The 27,359-nt window shown below is 43.6% G+C and overlaps 3 non-coding genes across 3 annotated transcripts; all 3 read left to right on the top strand.

Annotated features, from left to right (window-relative positions):
* The first annotated feature begins 1,459 nt into the window (after window positions 1–1,459).
* Window positions 1,460–1,578, top strand: LOC138362030 (5S ribosomal RNA). The gene has a single exon (XR_011227366.1). It is a non-coding gene; the product is annotated as a 5S ribosomal RNA (ribosomal RNA).
* A 13,053-nt stretch (window positions 1,579–14,631) lies between these two features.
* LOC138362029 (5S ribosomal RNA) lies at window positions 14,632–14,750 on the top strand. Its single transcript, XR_011227365.1, has one exon. It is a non-coding gene; the product is annotated as a 5S ribosomal RNA (ribosomal RNA).
* A 10,141-nt stretch (window positions 14,751–24,891) lies between these two features.
* LOC138362028 (5S ribosomal RNA) lies at window positions 24,892–25,010 on the top strand. Its single transcript, XR_011227364.1, has one exon. It is a non-coding gene; the product is annotated as a 5S ribosomal RNA (ribosomal RNA).
* Window positions 25,011–27,359: the final 2,349 nt, after the last annotated feature.

The following is a 27,359-nucleotide window of genomic DNA, read 5'->3' as shown; positions in this document are numbered from 1 at the left end:
GTGTTATGGGCCAATAGGCCTTCTGCAGTTACTTCCATTCTTATGTTTTTATTCCCATTGGTTCGTGTTTTATCTTGTGTAAATGTCAATCACCTCACCCAAAACTTTGGTACCATATCACCTCACCCATGTATGTGTGTATATATATATATATATATATATATATATATATATATATATATATATATATATATATATATATATATATATATAATATACAGAGTAAATCTACCCCAAAAGTAATGATTTATTTGTCTACAAAACTAAACTCTTTTTGGAATCATATGAGGCCCCTCCACTGAGGGGGGAGGCCTGGATGTTTATTGTCATGTGTATTCATGCTGCTTGCATGTCGTCGTTTATTTTGCCTTTGTTGTTTTCTTGACAGCTTTCTTTGCCTTGGGTGGTTTGGGAGATTTTGAAGCTCTCTTTATTTTGGGCTTTTTGTTCCCAACAACAAGCTGCTGCTGCTGCTGCTGCTTCTTTTTCAAGGCTGTAGGTGGTTTGTTGCTTGTGGCGGCTTTCTTGGGAGTTACCACGGCCTTCTTTGCTGCTGTAGATGGTTTCTTGGTTGTGGTGGCTTTCTTGGGAGTTAGAACGGCCCTCTTCTCTGCTACGGCCAGCTTGAATGATCCACTAGCTCCACTTCCCTTGGTCTGAACAAGAATGCCGTCAGCCACTGCTTTCTTGAGAAATCTTCGGATGTAAATGGCGATCTTGGCAGCCTCGACTTTGTTGTTGGCAACAACGTACTTCTTGATTGCTTGTAGAGACGAGCCCTTACGGTCTTTGAGTGCTGCGACCGCGGCTAGAACCATTTGACTAGTTTTCGGGTGAGCAACCTGGACGCGAGGTTTCCTGGTGGTGGCCACCACAGCAGCAGCAGCCGCAGCCTTCTTGGTAGGCTTTGCTTCTACCATGATGATGATGAGATAACCAAGGTGATGAGAGACGCTCAGACAGTCACGGGGGAATGATGCTGCCGCCGCTTGAGCCGAACCTATTTATGTGCCGGCACGGTACAGAAGCTGCAACCTGGCAACTCGTCCACCAATCACGACGGTTGGTTTTACGGCTCCGAAACCTGGATCCCATATCTTCTCTAAAATAGAAGCATTTGTTCATGTTCTTTGTAAAAGTATCATAAAGCAGGACAGATGAGACAAATATCATAAAAACTGAAGAGCAGATGAGCACACACATGTATGTATTACAAAAGAAAATCCACAAATTCATTAGAAATTGGCAGGGTAGGCTGAGGAAGTAGGTAGATGTAAAATGTCTGTAAATGGCGAAAGAACATAAACCCAAGACTGAATAAACGATGTTAAATATCCATGCCAAGGAGACAAAAATATGTTAGGATACAATTACCATTAAGACACCACAAGAAGGTCCGTATCCTGCCGTGATGACTAAAAAGAGTTGGTTATTAGCCACAATGTGTAGGCAGTCTCATGCCAACGGCCATACCACGTTGAGAACACCGCTTCTCGTCCGATCAGCGAAGTTAAGCAACGTTGGGTTTGGTTAGTACTTGGATGGGTGACCGCCTGGGAACACCAAATGCTGTTGGCAATAATGTTTTTTGTTTTGTTTTGTTTTGTTTCGTTTGTTTTTGTTTGAATGGCTGGCTGGCTGGCTCCACGGGAAATTCACGGAGTTGTGTGGAATAAGGCCTGGTAAAATGAATTAATATGTATGTCATGTTTAAAACAAACTCGCTTAATATAGTGTGTGAGGCTTTATACAAAAACAAACAACCAAAACAAAACATGTTGTATATCTATATATATATATATATATATATATATATATATATATATATATATATATATATATATATATATATATATATATATATATATATATATATATATATATAGCTTAATCCGGGTTTGAACTCGCAACTCCAAGAATACGCATCACTTATATACACTTTACCACTGGACCACTGCAGGACACTTGATGCTGAGGTATCAATTTAATGACGTAAATGCCATTTCCACAAATAAATGATAATTTAAAAGTATTTGTATGTACAAATCTTTTCTGTTTAAAAGGCTACAATATCAGTTACTGATATAATTTGTGTTAATGTTTCTATACCCACAGGAAGGCATGTTTTTGCTTATATGTAAGGGGTACGGAGAAGGAATCCACAGACCATCATTCCCCTTCCCCCCCCCCCCTCCCACCTACTACCACCACCACCATCACCACCACCACCACCACTACTCACCACCAATCACCACCAATCACCACCACCACCAATCACCACCAATCACCACCAATCACCACCACCACACCTAACCGAAAACCCCCTAACACATCAACCCTCCCCCCAATCAACAGGCGAAATAATAACCCTCAAATGCCTGCCTGCCTGCCTGCCTGCCAGCCAGCCAATACTAACGGTCTTCTCAGAAAGAAAATCTCTTTGTATCTGTATTACTTGATGAAATGTATGATTCTAATAATGAAAATAAATTGTTATGTCGGTTGTATGAGCATAATGACCAATATGCACATGATATGAATGAATTAAATAGTGTAGTTTTAAGTAATTAGGTTGTAGACACATTAAGCGGATATGATATTTGACGCGTCCAGAACTGGTGATTTTTGGTTTAGTTTTAAATGCACCACCACCACCACCATTGCTTCCCCAGAGCCTAATTAAGGACCGGTAAAAGGAGTCAATATGTATGTCATCTATAAAACCAAAGAATGAATAAAAACACACACACACACACCTACATAATAGTACTAGGAAGATTGTATGGCATAAAAAAAAAAAAAGTACTCCCATTGGGTCGTTTGAACTCGCGACTTCCAAAACACCAGCCACACACCTTACCACCCAGCCACCATAGAGTTGGTATAATTGTGCAACTTTAGTTATAAAACTAAAGTTCTTATTGTCTCAAATCTTATTGTCTGTTCTATGAAAAGGCATGATGTAAATTATGTATTTTTTGAATGATTGAATTGTAGGCACATTAAGCGGATTCGATATTTGATATATCCAGAAAAGGTGATTTCTGTTCAGTTTTAAAATGCATCACCGTTAACGCTAAAGGACTGGTAAAACGACTCGATGTTTGTCATTTTTAAAATAAACACTAAAACTAGGCCCTTAACATATATAATGTTTGAATATAAATTGAATGCATATAAATACAAAGTGGGAGTGGCTGGCTGGCTGGCTGCCTGCCTGCCTGGCTGGCTGGCTGGCTGGCTGGCTGGCTGGCTGGCTGGCTGGCTGGCTGGCTGGCTGGCTGGCTGACTGGCTGGCTGGCTGCCTGCCTGCCTGCCTGCCTGCCTGCCTGCCTGCCTGCCTGCCTGCCTGGCTGGCTGGCTGGCTGGCTGCCCGCCCGCCCGCCCGCCCGCCCGCCCGCCCGCCCGCCTGCTTGCCTTGCCTTGCCTTGCCTTGCCTTGCCTTGCCTTGCCTTGCCTGTCCTGTCCTGTCCTGTTATTGCCTTGCCTTGCCTTGCCTTGCCTTGCCTTGCCTTGCCTTGCCTTGCCTTGCCTTGCCTTGCCTTGCCTGTCCTGTCCTGTCCTGTTATTGCCTTGCCTTGCCTTGCCTTGCCTTGCCTTGCCTTGCCTTGCCTTGCCTTGCCTTGCCTTGCCTTGCCTTGCCTTGCCCTGCCCTGCCTTGGCTGCAGCTGGCTGGCTGGCCGTAAATCAACTCTTAACAACACCACACCACACCACACCATCACTCATCACCCATCACCCACCACCGGCCCCAGTCTCCCAGCCTCTCTTATATACCCGAGCAGGCCCTTTAAATTATTTGAATTGTTGCACTTCGGCCAATGGCACGATCGCTGCTGCTCAAACATATTCTGGTTCACAAGTATTATAATATATTATATTATATTATATTATATATATATATATATATATATATATATATATATATATATATATATATATATATATATATATATATATATATATATATATATTTATTCATGAAACACATTAAAACCTTGATCATTTATTCATTCATTACGTCTAGTGAAGAATTGCTTTTGTTCATTTGTATGATTAAAAATTGATAGAATATGAATTCCTCGCTTAAAGTAAAATATAAAATATATATTGGATTTATATGATTGGTTAATATTCCAAGTGATGCTGAATATCCCCTATAATTTTGTTTTGTTTGTTTGTTTGTTATGTACACATTCCAAATGAAATCAATATAAATGTTATTATTAATGTTTGAAAGTTGATTGTCTACTTGAATCTCTCTATTAAAGTGTGTGTGGCTCCGGATGGAGCCTGGTTATGGTATTTGTCGTGGTGGGTGGCAGAAGTGCTTACTTCTTCTCTGTCTTCTTTGGCAAAAGAACTGCCTGAATGTTTGGAAGAACACCTCCCTGTGCAATGGTTACGCCAGACAGAAGTTTGTTGAGTTCTTCGTCGTTGCGGATGGCCAACTGCAAGTGACGTGGGATGATACGGGTCTTCTTGTTGTCACGTGCGGCGTTACCGGCGAGCTCCAGAACTTCGGCAGCGAGGTATTCCATGACGGCTGCCAGGTAGACAGGAGCGCCAGCACCGACGCGTTCGGCGTAGTTGCCTTTACGCAGCAGACGGTGAATTCTGCCCTCGGGGAACTGAAGTCCGGCCCTGCTGGAGCGAGACTTTGACTTGCCCTTCACTTTGCCTCCCTTGCCGCGTCCTGACATTGCTGCTGCTGTTGTGGGTTTGTGGTGTTTTATGCCGGCTTTCGCTTTGATGTCCAAAGAGCTTGGAAAGGATGTGGGAGGAAGAAGGATGGGGCGATGAAATTCTTGGAAGAGGATTTGGATGTGGAGAGAGGAGGCTTGAAAGTTCGGTGGCCCGTCCACCTTGGATTGGAGATGTTTTTTCAGTCAAAGCCTGTAGCTTAAGTTCTTCTTGGGCGGCAGGAGGCTAGTGGTGGGGCAGGGTGATGTCGTCCTGGTTCACTTGAGGTGGTCTGTCTGGCTTGGAGGAGGCGTCTTCCTTATTGAGATGGTGAGAGGTAAGTTCACTGTTGCTTGGTGGTGTCTTGGCCAGGAGGTATTCGCATGTACTTCCCGAATGTTAGCGGTGGTATTGGTGTTCCTGTCGGGTCTTCATCTTCTTCCAGGAAGGTCACTTGTCCCCTCTTGAAGTCGAATTTAGGGTCGATGTATACACTCTCCAGAGCGCAGAAGTCTACATAGCGTTCCACGGTCTCGTGGTGGACAAACACAGGGTAAGGCATGGTGGTCTTGAGCTGGTTCATGATCCTGTTGCATTCTAAGGCAATGACCATTCTTGTGCTTCGATTGCCGTTGAAAGTGCCACCGTGATTGAGGTAAAGTCCAAAGCAGGGCACTTTCTTGCTTGATTTGCTTGGGTTTAGGTCGAAGTCTGGGGCCTCATATGTGATGGTCTCAGCCAAGGTTTCTAGGAACTCTGGTTCTGAATCTGATTCTGATTCCACTTGCTGACATTTTGGTCTCCTTTTTCCTCTCATTTTCTTCCGTCTCGGGCTGGTGGGGGCAGGTGATGAGGTTGGCTTGTCTGCTGTGGTGGTAGTCTGGGTGGATGCTGTTGCCTGGGTGACTTGTGCTGGGTTCGACTCCGGTGGTGGTGGTTGCGGTATGACTGCGGTTGCTGTTGGTGTTGGAATTTCGTCTGTTTGGGTTGAAGCAGCGTTGTGATGTTGAAATAGGTCTGCTGGTATCAACATTGTAGGCAGGTTGTTCTGGGCGAGCAGCCTGTTCAGTACTCTCACGTATTTTGCGTTGTCTGTTCCCGCCTCTCTCTCAGCTACACTGATCAGGCATGGGATGAGAGTGGTGTTGGTCGAGGCCGCTGATTGGTTGACAGTCAAGTTGGTTGGCTGAGCTGCAGTCGCCTGTGTCCTGGGTCCCCATTGGGGGGTGGTCTGGCCTGGTGTGGACGTCTGTGTAGCAGGAGCAGAAGCGTTGGGAAGCACTGGAAACGATGTAGCTTGGATATTGAAGCTCGCCGGCTGATTGGTTGTTGGGTTGGCAGATGCTGTTTTATTTATTTCGTCTAGTCGTACTTGGCAGTCCATGGAGACGGCGGTGTGAGCTCCTCCACAATTGAGGCACAGTTTGGTGGTTGACCGGCAGGTTTTGAAGTGATGATCCTGGGTACAAATGCTGCATTTAACCTCTGCTTGTTGGCAGTTCTTGGTATCATGATCGTACTTGTAGCACTTAAAGCACTGGCAAATGTTGTAGTACCGTTCCTTCTTTACAGTGTCAGGTGTGATGGAAATATCCAGACATCTAAATCCATTTTCCACAGCTTGGGTAGCTGCAGCAGCTGTTGTGAAGGTGACCTTGAGAGTAGGCCTAGGGTTGTCGTTGTTCTTGATGACCTTGACTGTAGCAGCAGTCAGAGCCGGGTTTCTGGTGTTGATACTATCAAGTATGGTACCAGGGTCTTGGGTGGCGATGTAGACACTTGTGTGGCTGACGAAGATGGTTCGTTCAGCCAAGTAGCGACGGTTAGGAGTGATGATCAGGTTGGCGTTTCGTAGGGCGTCCTGGTGTTCTGGTGCAAACAGTTGCTCCAGAGCTTGCTCGCTTGAATAAAGAAGTACAGCGCCGTCAGCATCGTCACGGATGTCCAACGGGGCTGCGTTCGTGATGTCAACGATTTTCCTTAGTAATTGGGGTCCGGTGTAAGTGGTTTCGTCACGAAACCGGACCTTTATGCGGTAAATCATGGCTCTACGTTGCTGCCTAATATTTACCCACCCGGCAGTGCTGGGTGCAGAGAGCCTGATTTAGGTTTTCGGTTTATCTTTATCTTTTATGCCTTTTATGCCGGCCCGCAGATCGAGCTTCGTGTTATATACCCCGCTCAGGATCAAGGGAGTCCGCCACTGACCAATCAGCGCGCTCCGCCACGCGACCCGCTCTGAGCTGAGTCGCGAGCGGGATATAAAAGGAAAGCTCGACTCGCGCAAAAGTTCATTATTGTATCGCAACGCCAGCCAGCACGAGCATCATCATGCCACCCAAGGCATCTGGAAAGGCTGCCAAGAAGGCCGGAAAGGCCCAGAAGGCCATTGCCAAGGGCGATAAGAAAAAGAAGCGCAGGAGGAAGGAGAGCTACAGCATCTACATCTACAAAGTGCTGAAGCAGGTCCACCCCGACACTGGTATCTCTTCCAAAGCCATGTCGATCATGAACTCGTTCGTGAACGACATCTTCGAGCGCATCGCCGCCGAGGCTTCTCGCCTGGCCCACTACAACAAGCGTTCCACCATTACCAGTCGGGAGATCCAGACGGCTGTAAGGCTCCTGTTGCCCGGAGAACTGGCCAAGCACGCCGTCTCTGAGGGCACTAAGGCCGTCACCAAGTACACCTCCTCCAAGTAAACGGCTTACTTACTGCCCTGTGGTGGTGGCTTGGCCTCAAACCAACAAACTCGGCTCCATTGGAGCCACACTTTAATTTCTAAAGAGATTGTGAGTGTTAGACACCAATACTATTATAACAAAAACCTCTGTCACTGAAAGCAAATAGCTATAAAATGAGAATATTTATGAAACTGTCTGTGTGTGTTTCTCTCTCTCAGTCTCTGACTGTCAGTCTGTCTGTCTGTCTCTGTCTCTGTCTCTGTCTCTGCATGTCTCTCTCTCTCTCTCTCTCTCTCTCTCTCTCTCTCTCTCTCTCTCTCTCTCTCTCTCTCTCTCTCTCTCTCTCTCTCTCTCTCTCTCTCTCTCTCTCTCTCTCTCAACACACATATAAACACTCGGTATCTTTTTTCTAGAGATTAGAGATTCATTGTTATGTTCCACATTAGGATTACTATGCAGGCCACCCTCTTAAGGTTTGAAAATGTCAAGAAAACGGTTAATTTAAAATGTCATCTCCTAACTTAACAGATTAAGCCAGAGGACCAAAAACAGAATAAAACAGGACAGGACAGTATGTCACTTATACAAGCTGCTTTTATTTCTAGTACAGTATGACATTTTTTTTTTTTTTTTTTTTTTTTTGGGGGGGGGGGGGGGGGGAGGATCCTTGGCAGTGCATAAGAATGAAAAGCGACGGCGTTTTGTTTGTAAGAGGACAGGTTGTACTACAAATGACTTGATTTATTGATATCACGTGTACAGTGTATGTATGACACCTAAATTATTGTATTTATTTATTTATTATATGTATAGATGAAGGTTAATTCATATGACTGATGCTAGGAATGTCTGAAATCTCCTTAGAAGGATATTTTGGCCCTGAGAAGGGCCGAGTTTGGTGTATACTAGGGTGGTCGTTTTAGCTTATGCACGCTCTCCACGGATACGGCGAGCAAGCTGAATGTCCTTTGGCATGATGGTGACACGCTTGGCGTGGATGGCACAGAGGTTAGTGTCCTCGAAGAGACCGACCAGGTAAGCCTCGGATGCCTCCTGTAAAGCCATGACGGCAGACGACTGGAAGCGAAGATCGGTCTTGAAGTCCTGGGCAATCTCGCGCACCAGACGCTGGAAGGGAAGTTTCCTGATGAGCAACTCTGTGCTCTTCTGGTAACGACGGATCTCACGCAGGGCGACCGTTCCGGGCCTGTAACGGTGAGGCTTCTTCACGCCCCCTGTGGCAGGAGCAGACTTGCGTGCTGCCTTGGTGGCCAGCTGCTTACGAGGAGCCTTGCCTCCCGTGGACTTGCGAGCAGTCTGCTTGGTGCGAGCCATGGTGAACAACTGTGGTTTGTGATGGCCGGCGCCGAAAAATTTTTGCTTATATACGCCGTCTCGAGGCGCTTGCTCGAGCGCCATTGGCTGCTCGACTCGCCTACGTCACCCCGTTGCCCCTCCCCTCCTTCCTCTGGCTGCAGCCAACAGGCAGCTCACCTCAAACACTATTATCGCTGATTTTGCTCTATTTTTTGGATTTGTGCAAAAGTCATTTCACAGAGACGTGAAACAGACGAGTAGGCAACTGCAGTTTTGAAAGCGTTGTGAGAAAGCCGTGTTTCTGCTCGAGTACAAGCATAAAGTAAGGACAGGCAGGAGTTAGGAGTTGCCATGCTACAAGTACGTCCGCTTGACGGGATATAGTCTGGGGAAATCGTGCCGAAATTTTTTCTGCTTGCAGACCTCAATGCACAACACCCTACATTCCACCACAATACCACAAATCAGCATGGCAGACAGCTTCACCAAATATACACCCAAAAACATCTATTCTTTCTTGGCCCTGATTTCCCCACTTGTTTCACACATACAGGTTCTGGCCGGCCTGATCTCATATTCACCAACAGACACGGCAGCAACTTGCAACACTTCATTTCACCAGGGCCCATTACGGGCTCTGATCATATTCCCTTAATTCTCACAGTCTCCACAAATCCTATTCTCATCCCCAGCACTCCTCAATTCTCATACCATAGGGCAAACTGGGACATGTTCAAACAACACATTGATGACACTGATCTCACTTATGAATACAATGACAAACATCACACTGACATCGACACACAAGCACGCAACATACAAGACACCATCATTCATGCAGCAAACATCTCCATCCCTAAAACAGCACACAAACCACATTTCACTTTCACCCCCTCCATTCGCTCCAAACGCCTCTTAGCTTGCTATCACACTAGATTCTTACAAAACATACATCGTCATGGACAAATACTATGGGACCTAACAGCATTAAAAAACCATATCCTTAACAGCCTAGATGAAGACCACACAAAACATTGGAAACACCTTATAGAACAAGCAGAACAATACAGAAAACTGACACCTCAAGAATTCTGGAAACGAATCAAACGATTACAAGGATCAACTCACACACCGTTTAAATACCTTCTAAATAATAACAACAAAATCACTGATCCTGAAGCAGTTCTCAACATTTTTAAACACCACTGGGAACAAATCTTTCACCCACATCCTCCTGAACCATTTGCACGCCCCAACATTGAAATAGTCGAAGACTGGATACACCAAAATAGACAAGCAACTACACCAGACGACCTCATTCACCTTGAAAATCTCAATTCAAACACTGAACTACAGACTCCCCTAACTCTAGCTGATGTCAAGACAGCTCTCATGGGCACTCGTCGTAGAGCCCCTGGTGCGTCTGGCATTGGACATATCCTTCTTAGACAACTCCCTGCTTCTATCATTACTGCTATCACTAACCTATTCAACGCCTCCCTTGCCTCTGGGTACTTTCCACTCAACTTTAAGTCTGCCACAGCCGTTCTTATTCCAAAACCTGGGAAACCCCACACTGACCCAAAGAACTATAGACCCATCAGCCTTCTAGAGACACTTGGCAAAGTCTTTGAAAGGCTGATCAACCAGAGACTTAGAACGCACCTTGAACACAATGACTTACTCACTAACAAACAGTTTGGATTTCGGCCTCACCGGTCCACTCACGACGCCTTAAACATCATGACTAACTACCTCAGTATCAATCAGCACCAAAGACTTAAGACTGCACTCATCACTAAGGACGTTGAGAAGGCCTTTGACACTGTTTGGCATGACGGCTTAAAATTCAAACTATGCAACAACTTTAATCTTCCTCTCATCACCACCAAACTTCTTTCGAACTACTTAGACAATAGGACAATGAGAATTAAGTTCCTCCAACAACACTCTGACTACTTCAACTTAAACGCCGGTGTTCCCCAAGGTTCTGTTCTTGCCCCAACACTCTACATCCTATACATAAACGACATTCCTGACCCTGTTCATCACACTTCATTAACCATATGTTATGCTGATGATGTCTCTCACCTTGTCACCAGCAACACCATTGATACACTAACAAACAGAGCACAAACAGAACTTGATGTTGTCACTGAGTGGGAGTACAAATGGCGTATAAAAACCAACTCCAGCAAATCTAAAATCACCTACTTTTTCTGTAAAAGAACTATTCGCCCAATTCCTCTAAAACTCTATTCATACACTCAAAATCCTACTTACATCTCTGTATCTCCCTCCTCCACAGTCCTGGGACTCACATTTGATCGACAACTACTCTTTCACACACACATAACACAGAAACATGCAATAGCTCTTCAAGCCATGAAGAAACTATACAGACTTAGATTTGCAAAACCTGACACAAAAATGCACCTTTACAAAGCACTTATTAGACCTCTCCTAACATACGCTCCACTAGCTCTTTCTCTATCTGCACGCACTAACAAAATAAAACTTCAAAGAATACAGAACAGAGCACTAAGATGGGTACTCAACACCCGATGGCAAGAGTTAAATACCAATCAAAGTCTCCATGAAAGTACTAACATTCCTGCCCTAAATACCTACTGGAAAACTCTATCAGACAAACAAATCGATAGACTATTCACTCATCATGAACAACACATTGATTTTCTCCTACACACTCTCAGACTACCACGAAACAATCATGACCTCTTCTCTACCATCCATGATCCTCTTCCTAACTCTGTATTTCGTTAAACTTTAGCTCTCAACACCCAGCATCCACTATCATTACATATTCAGCTCTCAACAACCAGCACAAACAATCCGTAAAAAAGTTCAGCCCTGACGCTCTTGAGCCAATCACTGTGATGTTGTGAGTTTGTGATGTCCCGATGTTGTCACTGAAAACACCCGACTGAGTCCCTGCCTCGAAAGCCGCAACCTAACGACACGCAGCTGGGTTTAGCCCTGGCACTTTTTCTCTTACAAATCTTCTTCCTCTCACCCCCCCTATCTTCTTCTGTCCCCACTTCCAAGCTCGCCCCTATGGGCATCTTCTCCTGTATTATTCTGATTCTGATTCCGAAATTTTATTATTCACACAACTTCAACACCATGACTGGACGCGGCAAGGGAGGCAAGGGACTCGGAAAGGGTGGCGCCAAGCGTCATCGTAAGGTGCTACGTGACAACATCCAGGGCATCACCAAGCCCGCTATTCGTCGCTTAGCTCGTCGTGGCGGCGTGAAGCGTATTTCGGGTCTCATCTACGAAGAGACCCGTGGCGTCCTGAAGGTGTTCCTCGAGAACGTCATCCGTGATGCTGTAACCTACACGGAACACGCCAAGAGGAAGACCGTCACTGCCATGGACGTGGTGTACGCTCTGAAGCGCCAGGGTCGTACCCTCTACGGATTCGGCGGATAAGAGCTTGGCTAATCCATCGATTCCACCCACCACCACCACCTCAAAACGGGACCTAATTAGGTCCCTATACTTTTTTACTGAAGGGCTTAATAGACGATAACATAAATTGTTTTGATATCAGCTAGCACATTGGGTCTTATGAAATCTATTTTTTATCCTCGCATGCTTAAAGGGACTCTGATTGGGGAGGGAGGGGTGGGGGGGGGGGAAGGTTTGTTCCGTTATATACTAGCAGAGCAGGATCATTGGTGGTGGGGGGGGGGGGGGGGGGTGAGGGAGAGAGAGAGAGAGAGAGAGAGATCTTTCCCAACTCTTCCTTTTTACATGAGTGAGCTACCCGTTTTATTCATTTTATCCTTCTCAGAGCTGTTTTGATAGTATCCAAATGATGGTAAATGAAAAGGGAGGACACGAATATCTACCCAGAATTCAGGACTGGCAATCGATATGCATGTTTGAGTGCGAATCTTTTTCTCTCTCAACTTAGGTATACGTTTATGTCGTACCTAAAAGCGAGAACCACACTATTGGGACAAGTATGCAAGGCCCAATTTTCCTAACAAGCACAGTTAATTTTGTTATTTTCGAACATTTCTTTCCAAATTGGTTTATCCAATTAACAGTATTATATTAAGATCATGAATTGCTGGGTTAGGTTAGGTTAGGTTAGGTTAGGTTAGGTTAGCTTAGCTTAGGTTAGGTTAGGTTAGCTTAGCTTGGGTTAGCATAGGTTAGGTTAGGTTTGATTACATTTCTATGTTAGATTTAACTCAAATTCAAAACAATTGCAGTCATTCGGCTTGTTAGTCAACTTGCCTCTAATAGGGGCAATTTGTCTAACAAGACTATTTAGTTTTGTGTGCATATATATATATATATATATATATATATATATATATATATATATATATATATATATATATATATATATATATATATATATATATATTATAGCTTCAAGACTCCGAACCAATATAGAAGCATCAAGAGGAAGTGCTTGTGTTATGGGCCAATAGGCCTTCTGCAGTTACTTCCATTCTTATGTTTTTATTCCCATTGGTTCGTGTTTTATCTTGTGTAAATGTCAATCACCTCACCCAAAACTTTGGTACCATATCACCTCACCCATGTATGTGTGTATATATATATATATATATATATATATATATATATATATATATATATATATATATATATATATATATATATATATATATATATATATATATATATATATATATATAATATACAGAGTAAATCTACCCCAAAAGTAATGATTTATTTGTCTACAAAACTAAACTCTTTTTGGAATCATATGAGGCCCCTCCACTGAGGGGGGAGGCCTGGATGTTTATTGTCATGTGTATTCATGCTGCTTGCATGTCGTCGTTTATTTTGCCTTTGTTGTTTTCTTGACAGCTTTCTTTGCCTTGGGTGGTTTGGGAGATTTTGAAGCTCTCTTTATTTTGGGCTTTTTGTTCCCAACAACAAGCTGCTGCTGCTGCTGCTGCTTCTTTTTCAAGGCTGTAGGTGGTTTGTTGCTTGTGGCGGCTTTCTTGGGAGTTACCACGGCCTTCTTTGCTGCTGTAGATGGTTTCTTGGTTGTGGTGGCTTTCTTGGGAGTTAGAACGGCCCTCTTCTCTGCTACGGCCAGCTTGAATGATCCACTAGCTCCACTTCCCTTGGTCTGAACAAGAATGCCGTCAGCCACTGCTTTCTTGAGAAATCTTCGGATGTAAATGGCGATCTTGGCAGCCTCGACTTTGTTGTTGGCAACAACGTACTTCTTGATTGCTTGTAGAGACGAGCCCTTACGGTCTTTGAGTGCTGCGACCGCGGCTAGAACCATTTGACTAGTTTTCGGGTGAGCAACCTGGACGCGAGGTTTCCTGGTGGTGGCCACCACAGCAGCAGCAGCCGCAGCCTTCTTGGTAGGCTTTGCTTCTACCATGATGATGATGAGATAACCAAGGTGATGAGAGACGCTCAGACAGTCACGGGGGAATGATGCTGCCGCCGCTTGAGCCGAACCTATTTATGTGCCGGCACGGTACAGAAGCTGCAACCTGGCAACTCGTCCACCAATCACGACGGTTGGTTTTACGGCTCCGAAACCTGGATCCCATATCTTCTCTAAAATAGAAGCATTTGTTCATGTTCTTTGTAAAAGTATCATAAAGCAGGACAGATGAGACAAATATCATAAAAACTGAAGAGCAGATGAGCACACACATGTATGTATTACAAAAGAAAATCCACAAATTCATTAGAAATTGGCAGGGTAGGCTGAGGAAGTAGGTAGATGTAAAATGTCTGTAAATGGCGAAAGAACATAAACCCAAGACTGAATAAACGATGTTAAATATCCATGCCAAGGAGACAAAAATATGTTAGGATACAATTACCATTAAGACACCACAAGAAGGTCCGTATCCTGCCGTGATGACTAAAAAGAGTTGGTTATTAGCCACAATGTGTAGGCAGTCTCATGCCAACGGCCATACCACGTTGAGAACACCGCTTCTCGTCCGATCAGCGAAGTTAAGCAACGTTGGGTTTGGTTAGTACTTGGATGGGTGACCGCCTGGGAACACCAAATGCTGTTGGCAATAATGTTTTTTGTTTTGTTTTGTTTTGTTTCGTTTGTTTTTGTTTGAATGGCTGGCTGGCTGGCTCCACGGGAAATTCACGGAGTTGTGTGGAATAAGGCCTGGTAAAATGAATTAATATGTATGTCATGTTTAAAACAAACTCGCTTAATATAGTGTGTGAGGCTTTATACAAAAACAAACAACCAAAACAAAACATGTTGTATATCTATATATATATATATATATATATATATATATATATATATATATATATATATATATATATATATATATATATATATATATATATATATATATAGCTTAATCCGGGTTTGAACTCGCAACTCCAAGAATACGCATCACTTATATACACTTTACCACTGGACCACTGCAGGACACTTGATGCTGAGGTATCAATTTAATGACGTAAATGCCATTTCCACAAATAAATGATAATTTAAAAGTATTTGTATGTACAAATCTTTTCTGTTTAAAAGGCTACAATATCAGTTACTGATATAATTTGTGTTAACGTTTCTATACCCACAGGAAGGCATGTTTTTGCTTATATGTAAGGGGTACGGAGAAGGAATCCACAGACCATCATTCCCCTTCCCCCCCCCCCTCCCACCTACTACCACCACCACCACCACCACCACCACCACCACTACTCACCACCAATCACCACCAATCACCACCACCACCAATCACCACCAATCACCACCAATCACCACCACCACACCTAACCGAAAACCCCCTAACACATCAACCCTCCCCCCAATCAACAGGCGAAATAATAACCCTCAAATGCCTGCCTGCCTGCCTGCCTGCCAGCCAGCCAATACTAACGGTCTTCTCAGAAAGAAAATCTCTTTGTATCTGTATTACTTGATGAAATGTATGATTCTAATAATGAAAATAAATTGTTATGTCGGTTGTATGAGCATAATGACCAATATGCACATGATATGAATGAATTAAATAGTGTAGTTTTAAGTAATTAGGTTGTAGACACATTAAGCGGATATGATATTTGACGCGTCCAGAACTGGTGATTTTTGGTTTAGTTTTAAATGCACCACCACCACCACCATTGCTTCCCCAGAGCCTAATTAAGGACCGGTAAAAGGAGTCAATATGTATGTCATCTATAAAACCAAAGAATGAATAAAAACACACACACACACACCTACATAATAGTACTAGGAAGATTGTATGGCATAAAAAAAAAAAAAAGTACTCCCATTGGGTCGTTTGAACTCGCGACTTCCAAAACACCAGCCACACACCTTACCACCCAGCCACCATAGAGTTGGTATAATTGTGCAACTTTAGTTATAAAACTAAAGTTCTTATTGTCTCAAATCTTATTGTCTGTTCTATGAAAAGGCATGATGTAAATTATGTATTTTTTGAATGATTGAATTGTAGGCACATTAAGCGGATTCGATATTTGATATATCCAGAAAAGGTGATTTCTGTTCAGTTTTAAAATGCATCACCGTTAACGCTAAAGGACTGGTAAAACGACTCGATGTTTGTCATTTTTAAAATAAACACTAAAACTAGGCCCTTAACATATATAATGTTTGAATATAAATTGAATGCATATAAATACAAAGTGGGAGTGGCTGGCTGGCTGGCTGCCTGCCTGCCTGGCTGGCTGGCTGGCTGGCTGGCTGGCTGGCTGGCTGGCTGGCTGGCTGGCTGGCTGACTGGCTGGCTGCCTGCCTGCCTGCCTGCCTGCCTGCCTGCCTGCCTGCCTGCCTGCCTGCCTGCCTGGCTGGCTGGCTGGCTGGCTGCCCGCCCGCCCGCCCGCCCGCCCGCCCGCCCGCCCGCCCGCCTGCTTGCCTTGCCTTGCCTTGCCTTGCCTTGCCTTGCCTTGCCTTGCCTGTCCTGTCCTGTCCTGTTATTGCCTTGCCTTGCCTTGCCTTGCCTTGCCTTGCCTTGCCTTGCCTTGCCTTGCCTTGCCTTGCCTTGCCTTGCCCTGCCCTGCCTTGGCTGCAGCTGGCTGGCTGGCCGTAAATCAACTCTTAACAACACCACACCACACCACACCATCACTCATCACCCATCACCCACCACCGGCCCCAGTCTCCCAGCCTCTCTTATATACCCGAGCAGGCCCTTTAAATTATTTGAATTGTTGCACTTCGGCCAATGGCACGATCGCTGCTGCTCAAACATATTCTGGTTCACAAGTATTATAATATATTATATTATATTATATTATATATATATATATATATATATATATATATATATATATATATATATATATATATATATATATATATATATATATATATATATATATATATTTATTCATGAAACACATTAAAACCTTGATCATTTATTCATTCATTACGTCTAGTGAAGAATTGCTTTTGTTCATTTGTATGATTAAAAATTGATAGAATATGAATTCCTCGCTTAAAGTAAAATATAAAATATATATTGGATTTATATGATTGGTTAATATTCCAAGTGATGCTGAATATCCCCTATAATTTTGTTTTGTTTGTTTGTTTGTTATGTACACATTCCAAATGAAATCAATATAAATGTTATTATTAATGTTTGAAAGTTGATTGTCTACTTGAATCTCTCTATTAAAGTGTGTGTGGCTCCGGATGGAGCCTGGTTATGGTATTTGTCGTGGTGGGTGGCAGAAGTGCTTACTTCTTCTCTGTCTTCTTTGGCAAAAGAACTGCCTGAATGTTTGGAAGAACACCTCCCTGTGCAATGGTTACGCCAGACAGAAGTTTGTTGAGTTCTTCGTCGTTGCGGATGGCCAACTGCAAGTGACGTGGGATGATACGGGTCTTCTTGTTGTCACGTGCGGCGTTACCGGCGAGCTCCAGAACTTCGGCAGCGAGGTATTCCATGACGGCTGCCAGGTAGACAGGAGCGCCAGCACCGACGCGTTCGGCGTAGTTGCCTTTACGCAGCAGACGGTGAATTCTGCCCACGGGGAACTGAAGTCCGGCCCTGCTGGAGCGAGACTTTGACTTGCCCTTCACTTTGCCTCCCTTGCCGCGTCCTGACATTGCTGCTGCTGTTGTGGGTTTGTGGTGTTTTATGCCGGTTTGGTTTGTGGTCCATAGGGAATGGAAAGGATGGGGGAGGTAGAGGGATGGGGAGATGAAATTCAGGAAGAGGATGCGGGTGTAGAGAGAGAGGAGGTTTGAAAGTTCGGTGGCCTGTCCACCATGGGTTGACATTTTTGTATGTGTTGTTTGTTTGCGTATGTGTTATGTTGGGTTGTCAGTACATTGGCTGGGGGGGCTAGTGTTTGTGACCTTGTTGGTGTCCTAAAGCACTAGAGCCGATGGAGTTGGCTGAAGGAGGCTAATCTTAGAAACATCAGGGTAGTTACACTTCTGCCGCCACGACAAATGGTTTTTTGGTTTTATATTTTTTTTGTAGGTGTTTTATTTATTTATATATTTTTTTTTTTTTTTTTTTTTTTATTATTATTTTTTTTTTTTTTTATTTATTTATTTATTTTTTTATTTATTTTTTTTATTTTATTTTTTTTCTTTCTTTCTTTATTCTTCATTTGGTGTAGATTGGGTCCGGGATGGGCCACTCATCTGGATCGTCTGGCAGACCGCTTAGTATCTGAGGGCTTGGGAAGGCCTCATCATGGATATGTCTGATCACTTTTTGTTGGAGAGTGATTCTTCTGGTTCTGTGTGGTGGTTCGTGGATCTCGTAGTCGCTGGTGGTGTTTTCTGCTACGAAGGGATCTTCTGGGTCTGGGACATACATGTTCTTCATACGGTACAGCTGTCTTCTGGCCAGGTAGCTGAGCCTAATGTTCATTGGCTTCATGTTGAGCGTCTCATGGATCAGGTCAGTTCTTACCCTGTCCCTCAGAGTCAGGCCCTCTGCAAAGCGAAGTGCTTTGTTTTGTACTCGTTGAATCTTCAACATGTTGGATTTGTTGGTGAGGTTCAGGGGAACGTAGGGGTATTCCAAGCTAGGCCTTATGATCATTCTGTACAGGTGGAGCTTGATGTGGGATGGGGCTTGGTTGAAACGGAAGAGCCTCTCCAGTGAGCCCCGGGCCATCGCTGTCTTCTGGGATACGTACTGGGAGGAGTTGAGTAGCCTGTTGAAGTTGTAACCGAGCACTGTGTTGGAGTTTGAGATGGCTATGGGATCACCCCTGATTCTTATTCCCCCCTCATTTTCAATAGAGAAGGCCATACAGCCGACAGTGCTTAATTGGATCTTTTCTGGGTTAGTGGTGATCCTCCATTTCCTTTCCCAGTTAGCAGTCCTTGCTAGTTCTACGTTTGCCTTACGGGTTACAGTTGCATGCTTGGCCGCTTGGATGCTAGGGTTAGATGTTATTACGTGTGTTACGTCGTCCGCAAATTGTACGATAATGGTGTCCCTATACTCTGGTTGGGGTAGGTCATTTACAAAGATGTTGAAGAGAACCGGGCTCAAGCATGATCCTTGGGGGACTCCAGCTGTTGGGGTGAAGGCTGCGGCCTCTTTTGCCTTGAAGCTGGGGGTAACTTGCCTATTCTTAAGGAAATTTCTGATCAGCCTGAGGAGGGTCCAGTTTTGCGCTGGTAAGTCTGCTAATTTGTACACAAGACCATCGTGCCACAGGCTGTCGAAGGCCTTGTGTACGTCCCTCGTTGCAATCAAAGCTACCTGTTTTTGCTTTCGAATTGAGCTTACGGCGTCGTAGATGATGTTAATTGCGTGCTGGGTTGATCTATGTGCTCGAAAGCCAAACTGCTTTTCTGTGAAGAGGTTGTTGTACTCCATGTAGTAGTTAAGACGGTTTGACATGATTTTTTCAAAGCACTTGCCTATCGTGTCTAAGAGGGAGATTGGTCGGTAGTCCCGCAGATCGAGCTTCGTGTTATATACCCCGCTCAGGATCAAGGGAGTCCGCCACTGACCAATCAGCGCGCTCCGCCACGCGACCCGCTCTGAGCTGAGTCGCGAGCGGGATATAAAAGGAAAGCTCGACTCGCGCAAAAGTTCATTATTGTATCGCAACGCCAGCCAGCACGAGCATCATCATGCCACCCAAGGCATCTGGAAAGGCTGCCAAGAAGGCCGGAAAGGCCCAGAAGGCCATTGCCAAGGGCGATAAGAAAAAGAAGCGCAGGAGGAAGGAGAGCTACAGCATCTACATCTACAAAGTGCTGAAGCAGGTCCACCCCGACACTGGTATCTCTTCCAAAGCCATGTCGATCATGAACTCGTTCGTGAACGACATCTTCGAGCGCATCGCCGCCGAGGCTTCTCGCCTGGCCCACTACAACAAGCGTTCCACCATTACCAGTCGGGAGATCCAGACGGCTGTAAGGCTCCTGTTGCCCGGAGAACTGGCCAAGCACGCCGTCTCTGAGGGCACTAAGGCCGTCACCAAGTACACCTCCTCCAAGTAAACGGCTTACTTACTGCCCTGTGGTGGTGGCTTGGCCTCAAACCAACAAACTCGGCTCCATTGGAGCCACACTTTAATTTCTAAAGAGATTGTGAGTGTTAGACACCAATACTATTATAACAAAAACCTCTGTCACTGAAAGCAAATAGCTATAAAATGAGAATATTTATGAAACTGTCTGTGTGTGTTTCTCTCTCTCAGTCTCTGACTGTCAGTCTGTCTGTCTGTCTCTGTCTCTGTCTCTGTCTCTGCATGTCTCTCTCTCTCTCTCTCTCTCTCTCTCTCTCTCTCTCTCTCTCTCTCTCTCTCTCTCTCTCTCTCTCTCTCTCTCTCTCTCTCTCTCTCTCTCTCTCTCTCTCTCTCTCTCTCTCAACACACATATAAACACTCGGTATCTTTTTTCTAGAGATTAGAGATTCATTGTTATGTTCCACATTAGGATTACTATGCAGGCCACCCTCTTAAGGTTTGAAAATGTCAAGAAAACGGTTAATTTAAAATGTCATCTCCTAACTTAACAGATTAAGCCAGAGGACCAAAAACAGAATAAAACAGGACAGGACAGTATGTCACTTATACAAGCTGCTTTTATTTCTAGTACAGTATGACAATTTTTTTTTTTTTTTTTTTTTTTGGAGGGGGGGGGGGGGGGGAGGATCCTTGGCAGTGCATAAGAATGAAAAGCGACGGCGTTTTGTTTGTAAGAGGACAGGTTGTACTACAAATGACTTGATTTATTGATATCACGTGTACAGTGTATGTATGACACCTAAATTATTGTATTTATTTATTTATTATATGTATAGATGAAGGTTAATTCATATGACTGATGCTAGGAATGTCTGAAATCTCCTTAGAAGGATATTTTGGCCCTGAGAAGGGCCGAGTTTGGTGTATACTAGGGTGGTCGTTTTAGCTTATGCACGCTCTCCACGGATACGGCGAGCAAGCTGAATGTCCTTTGGCATGATGGTGACACGCTTGGCGTGGATGGCACAGAGGTTAGTGTCCTCGAAGAGACCGACCAGGTAAGCCTCGGATGCCTCCTGTAAAGCCATGACGGCAGACGACTGGAAGCGAAGATCGGTCTTGAAGTCCTGGGCAATCTCGCGCACCAGACGCTGGAAGGGAAGTTTCCTGATGAGCAACTCTGTGCTCTTCTGGTAACGACGGATCTCACGCAGGGCGACCGTTCCGGGCCTGTAACGGTGAGGCTTCTTCACGCCCCCTGTGGCAGGAGCAGACTTGCGTGCTGCCTTGGTGGCCAGCTGCTTACGAGGAGCCTTGCCTCCCGTGGACTTGCGAGCAGTCTGCTTGGTGCGAGCCATGGTGAACAACTGTGGTTTGTGATGGCCGGCGCCGAAAAATTTTTGCTTATATACGCCGTCTCGAGGCGCTTGCTCGAGCGCCATTGGCTGCTCGACTCGCCTACGTCACCCCGTTGCCCCTCCCCTCCTTCCTCTGGCTGCAGCCAACAGGCAGCTCACCTCAAACACTATTATCGCTGATTTTGCTCTATTTTTTGGATTTGTGCAAAAGTCATTTCACAGAGACGTGAAACAGACGAGTAGGCAACTGCAGTTTTGAAAGCGTTGTGAGAAAGCCGTGTTTCTGCTCGAGTACAAGCATAAAGTAAGGACAGGCAGGAGTTAGGAGTTGCCATGCTACAAGTACGTCCGCTTGACGGGATATAGTCTGGGGAAATCGTGCCGAAATTTTATTATTCACACAACTTCAACACCATGACTGGACGCGGCAAGGGAGGCAAGGGACTCGGAAAGGGTGGCGCCAAGCGTCATCGTAAGGTGCTACGTGACAACATCCAGGGCATCACCAAGCCCGCTATTCGTCGCTTAGCTCGTCGTGGCGGCGTGAAGCGTATTTCGGGTCTCATCTACGAAGAGACCCGTGGCGTCCTGAAGGTGTTCCTCGAGAACGTCATCCGTGATGCTGTAACCTACACGGAACACGCCAAGAGGAAGACCGTCACTGCCATGGACGTGGTGTACGCTCTGAAGCGCCAGGGTCGTACCCTCTACGGATTCGGCGGATAAGAGCTTGGCTAATCCATCGATTCCACCCACCACCACCACCTCAAAACGGGACCTAATTAGGTCCCTATACTTTTTTACTGAAGGGCTTAATAGACGATAACATAAATTGTTTTGATATCAGCTAGCACATTGGGTCTTATGAAATCTATTTTTTATCCTCGCATGCTTAAAGGGACTCTGATTGGGGAGGGAGGGGTGGGGGGGGGGGAAGGTTTGTTCCGTTATATACTAGCAGAGCAGGATCATTGGTGGTGGGGGGGGGGGGGTGAGGGAGAGAGAGAGAGAGAGAGAGAGATCTTTCCCAACTCTTCCTTTTTACATGAGTGAGCTACCCGTTTTATTCATTTTATCCTTCTCAGAGCTGTTTTGATAGTATCCAAATGATGGTAAATGAAAAGGGAGGACACGAATATCTACCCAGAATTCAGGACTGGCAATCGATATGCATGTTTGAGTGCGAATCTTTTTCTCTCTCAACTTAGGTATACGTTTATGTCGTACCTAAAAGCGAGAACCACACTATTGGGACAAGTATGCAAGGCCCAATTTTCCTAACAAGCACAGTTAATTTTGTTATTTTCGAACATTTCTTTCCAAATTGGTTTATCCAATTAACAGTATTATATTAAGATCATGAATTGCTGGGTTAGGTTAGGTTAGGTTAGGTTAGCTTAGCTTAGGTTAGGTTAGGTTAGCTTAGCTTGGGTTAGCATAGGTTAGGTTAGGTTTGATTACATTTCTATGTTAGATTTAACTCAAATTCAAAACAATTGCAGTCATTCGGCTTGTTAGTCAACTTGCCTCTAATAGGGGCAATTTGTCTAACAAGACTATTTAGTTTTGTGTGCATATATATATATATATATATATATATATATATATATATATATATATATATATATATATATATATATATATATATATATATATATATATATATATATATATATATATATATATATATATATATATATATATATTATAGCTTCAAGACTCCGAACCAATATAGAAGCATCAAGAGGAAGTGCTTGTGTTATGGGCCAATAGGCCTTCTGCAGTTACTTCCATTCTTATGTTTTTATTCCCATTGGTTCGTGTTTTATCTTGTGTAAATGTCAATCACCTCACCCAAAACTTTGGTACCATATCACCTCACCCATGTATGTGTGTATATATATATATATATATATATATATATATATATATATATATATATATATATATATATATATATATATATATATATATATATATATATATATATATATATATATATATATATATATATATATATATATATATATATATATATATATATATATATATATATATATATATATATATATATATATATATATATATATATATATATATATATATATATATATATATATATATATATATATATATATATATATATATATATATATATATATAATATACAGAGTAAATCTACCCCAAAAGTAATGATTTATTTGTCTACAAAACTAAACTCTTTTTGGAATCATATGAGGCCCCTCCACTGAGGGGGGAGGCCTGGATGTTTATTGTCATGTGTATTCATGCTGCTTGCATGTCGTCGTTTATTTTGCCTTTGTTGTTTTCTTGACAGCTTTCTTTGCCTTGGGTGGTTTGGGAGATTTTGAAGCTCTCTTTATTTTGGGCTTTTTGTTCCCAACAACAAGCTGCTGCTGCTGCTGCTGCTTCTTTTTCAAGGCTGTAGGTGGTTTGTTGCTTGTGGCGGCTTTCTTGGGAGTTACCACGGCCTTCTTTGCTGCTGTAGATGGTTTCTTGGTTGTGGTGGCTTTCTTGGGAGTTAGAACGGCCCTCTTCTCTGCTACGGCCAGCTTGAATGATCCACTAGCTCCACTTCCCTTGGTCTGAACAAGAATGCCGTCAGCCACTGCTTTCTTGAGAAATCTTCGGATGTAAATGGCGATCTTGGCAGCCTCGACTTTGTTGTTGGCAACAACGTACTTCTTGATTGCTTGTAGAGACGAGCCCTTACGGTCTTTGAGTGCTGCGACCGCGGCTAGAACCATTTGACTAGTTTTCGGGTGAGCAACCTGGACGCGAGGTTTCCTGGTGGTGGCCACCACAGCAGCAGCAGCCGCAGCCTTCTTGGTAGGCTTTGCTTCTACCATGATGATGATGAGATAACCAAGGTGATGAGAGACGCTCAGACAGTCACGGGGGAATGATGCTGCCGCCGCTTGAGCCGAACCTATTTATGTGCCGGCACGGTACAGAAGCTGCAACCTGGCAACTCGTCCACCAATCACGACGGTTGGTTTTACGGCTCCGAAACCTGGATCCCATATCTTCTCTAAAATAGAAGCATTTGTTCATGTTCTTTGTAAAAGTATCATAAAGCAGGACAGATGAGACAAATATCATAAAAACTGAAGAGCAGATGAGCACACACATGTATGTATTACAAAAGAAAATCCACAAATTCATTAGAAATTGGCAGGGTAGGCTGAGGAAGTAGGTAGATGTAAAATGTCTGTAAATGGCGAAAGAACATAAACCCAAGACTGAATAAACGATGTTAAATATCCATGCCAAGGAGACAAAAATATGTTAGGATACAATTACCATTAAGACACCACAAGAAGGTCCGTATCCTGCCGTGATGACTAAAAAGAGTTGGTTATTAGCCACAATGTGTAGGCAGTCTCATGCCAACGGCCATACCACGTTGAGAACACCGCTTCTCGTCCGATCAGCGAAGTTAAGCAACGTTGGGTTTGGTTAGTACTTGGATGGGTGACCGCCTGGGAACACCAAATGCTGTTGGCAATAATGTTTTTTGTTTTGTTTTGTTTTGTTTCGTTTGTTTTTGTTTGAATGGCTGGCTGGCTGGCTCCACGGGAAATTCACGGAGTTGTGTGGAATAAGGCCTGGTAAAATGAATTAATATGTATGTCATGTTTAAAACAAACTCGCTTAATATAGTGTGTGAGGCTTTATACAAAAACAAACAACCAAAACAAAACATGTTGTGTATATATATATATATATATATATATATATATATATATATATATATATATATATATATATATATCCGGGTTTGAACTCGCAACTCCAAGAATACGCATCACTTATATACACTTTACCACTGGACCACTGCAGGACACTTGATGCTGAGGTATCAATTTAATGACGTAAATGCCATTTCCACAAATAAATGATAATTTAAAAGTATTTGTATGTACAAATCTTTTCTGTTTAAAAGGCTACAATATCAGTTACTGATATAATTTGTGTTAATGTTTCTATACCCACAGGAAGGCATGTTTTTGCTTATATGTAAGGGGTACGGAGAAGGAATCCACAGACCATCATTCCCCTTCCCCCCCCCCCCCTCCCACCTACTACCACCACCACCACCACCACCACCACCACTACTCACCACCAATCACCACCAATCACCACCACCACCAATCACCACCAATCACCACCACCACACCTAACCGAAAACCCCCTAACACATCAACCCTCCCCCCAATCAACAGGCGAAATAATAACCCTCAAATGCCTGCCTGCCTGCCTGCCTGCCAGCCAGCCAATACTAACGGTCTTCTCAGAAAGAAAATCTCTTTGTATCTGTATTACTTGATGAAATGTATGATTCTAATAATGAAAATAAATTGTTATGTCGGTTGTATGAGCATAATGACCAATATGCACATGATATGAATGAATTAAATAGTGTAGTTTTAAGTAATTAGGTTGTAGACACATTAAGCGGATATGATATTTGACGCGTCCAGAACTGGTGATTTTTGGTTTAGTTTTAAATGCACCACCACCACCACCACCATTGCTTCCCCAGAGCCTAATTAAGGACCGGTAAAAGGAGTCAATATGTATGTCATCTATAAAACCAAAGAATGAATAAAAACACACACACACACACCTACATAATAGTACTAGGAAGATTGTATGGCATAAAAAAAAAAAAAAGTACTCCCATTGGGTCGTTTGAACTCGCGACTTCCAAAACACCAGCCACACACCTTACCACCCAGCCACCATAGAGTTGGTATAATTGTGCAACTTTAGTTATAAAACTAAAGTTCTTATTGTCTCAAATCTTATTGTCTGTTCTATGAAAAGGCATGATGTAAATTATGTATTTTTTGAATGATTGAATTGTAGGCACATTAAGCGGATTCGATATTTGATATATCCAGAAAAGGTGATTTCTGTTCAGTTTTAAAATGCATCACCGTTAACGCTAAAGGACTGGTAAAACGACTCGATGTTTGTCATTTTTAAAATAAACACTAAAACTAGGCCCTTAACATATATAATGTTTGAATATAAATTGAATGCATATAAATACAAAGTGGGAGTGGCTGGCTGGCTGGCTGCCTGCCTGCCTGGCTGGCTGGCTGGCTGGCTGGCTGGCTGGCTGGCTGGCTGGCTGGCTGACTGACTGACTGACTGGCTGGCTGGCTGGCTGCCTGCCTGCCTGCCTGCCTGCCTGCCTGCCTGCCTGCCTGCCTGCCTGGCTGGCTGGCTGGCTGGCTGGCTGGCTGGCTGGCTGGCTGCCCGCCCGCCCGCCCGCCCGCCCGCCCGCCTGCTTGCCTTGCCTTGCCTTGCCTTGCCTTGCCTTGCCTTGCCTGTCCTGTCCTGTTATTGCCTTGCCTTGCCTTGCCTTGCCTTGCCTTGCCTTGCCTTGCCCTGCCCTGCCTTGGCTGCAGCTGGCTGGCTGGCCGTAAATCAACTCTTAACAACACCACACCACACCACACCATCACTCATCACCCATCACCCACCACCGGCCCCAGTCTCCCAGCCTCTCTTATATACCCGAGCAGGCCCTTTAAATTATTTGAATTGTTGCACTTCGGCCAATGGCACGATCGCTGCTGCTCAAACATATTCTGGTTCACAAGTATTATAATATATTATATTATATTATATTATATATATATATATATATATATATATATATATATATATATATATATATATATATATATATATATATATATATATATATATTTATTTATGAAACACATTAAAACCTTGATCATTTATTCATTCATTACGTCTAGTGAAGAATTGCTTTTGTTCATTTGTATGATTAAAAATTGATAGAATATGAATTCCTCGCTTAAAGTAAAATATAAAATA

This window comes from Procambarus clarkii, unplaced genomic scaffold (assembly GCF_040958095.1).
Source record: "Procambarus clarkii isolate CNS0578487 unplaced genomic scaffold, FALCON_Pclarkii_2.0 HiC_scaffold_1097, whole genome shotgun sequence".
Classification (NCBI taxonomy): Eukaryota; Metazoa; Arthropoda; class Malacostraca; order Decapoda; family Cambaridae; genus Procambarus; species Procambarus clarkii.
The sequence above is the reverse complement of the archived record's forward strand: the minus strand, read 5'-3'. Positions and strand labels throughout refer to the sequence as shown.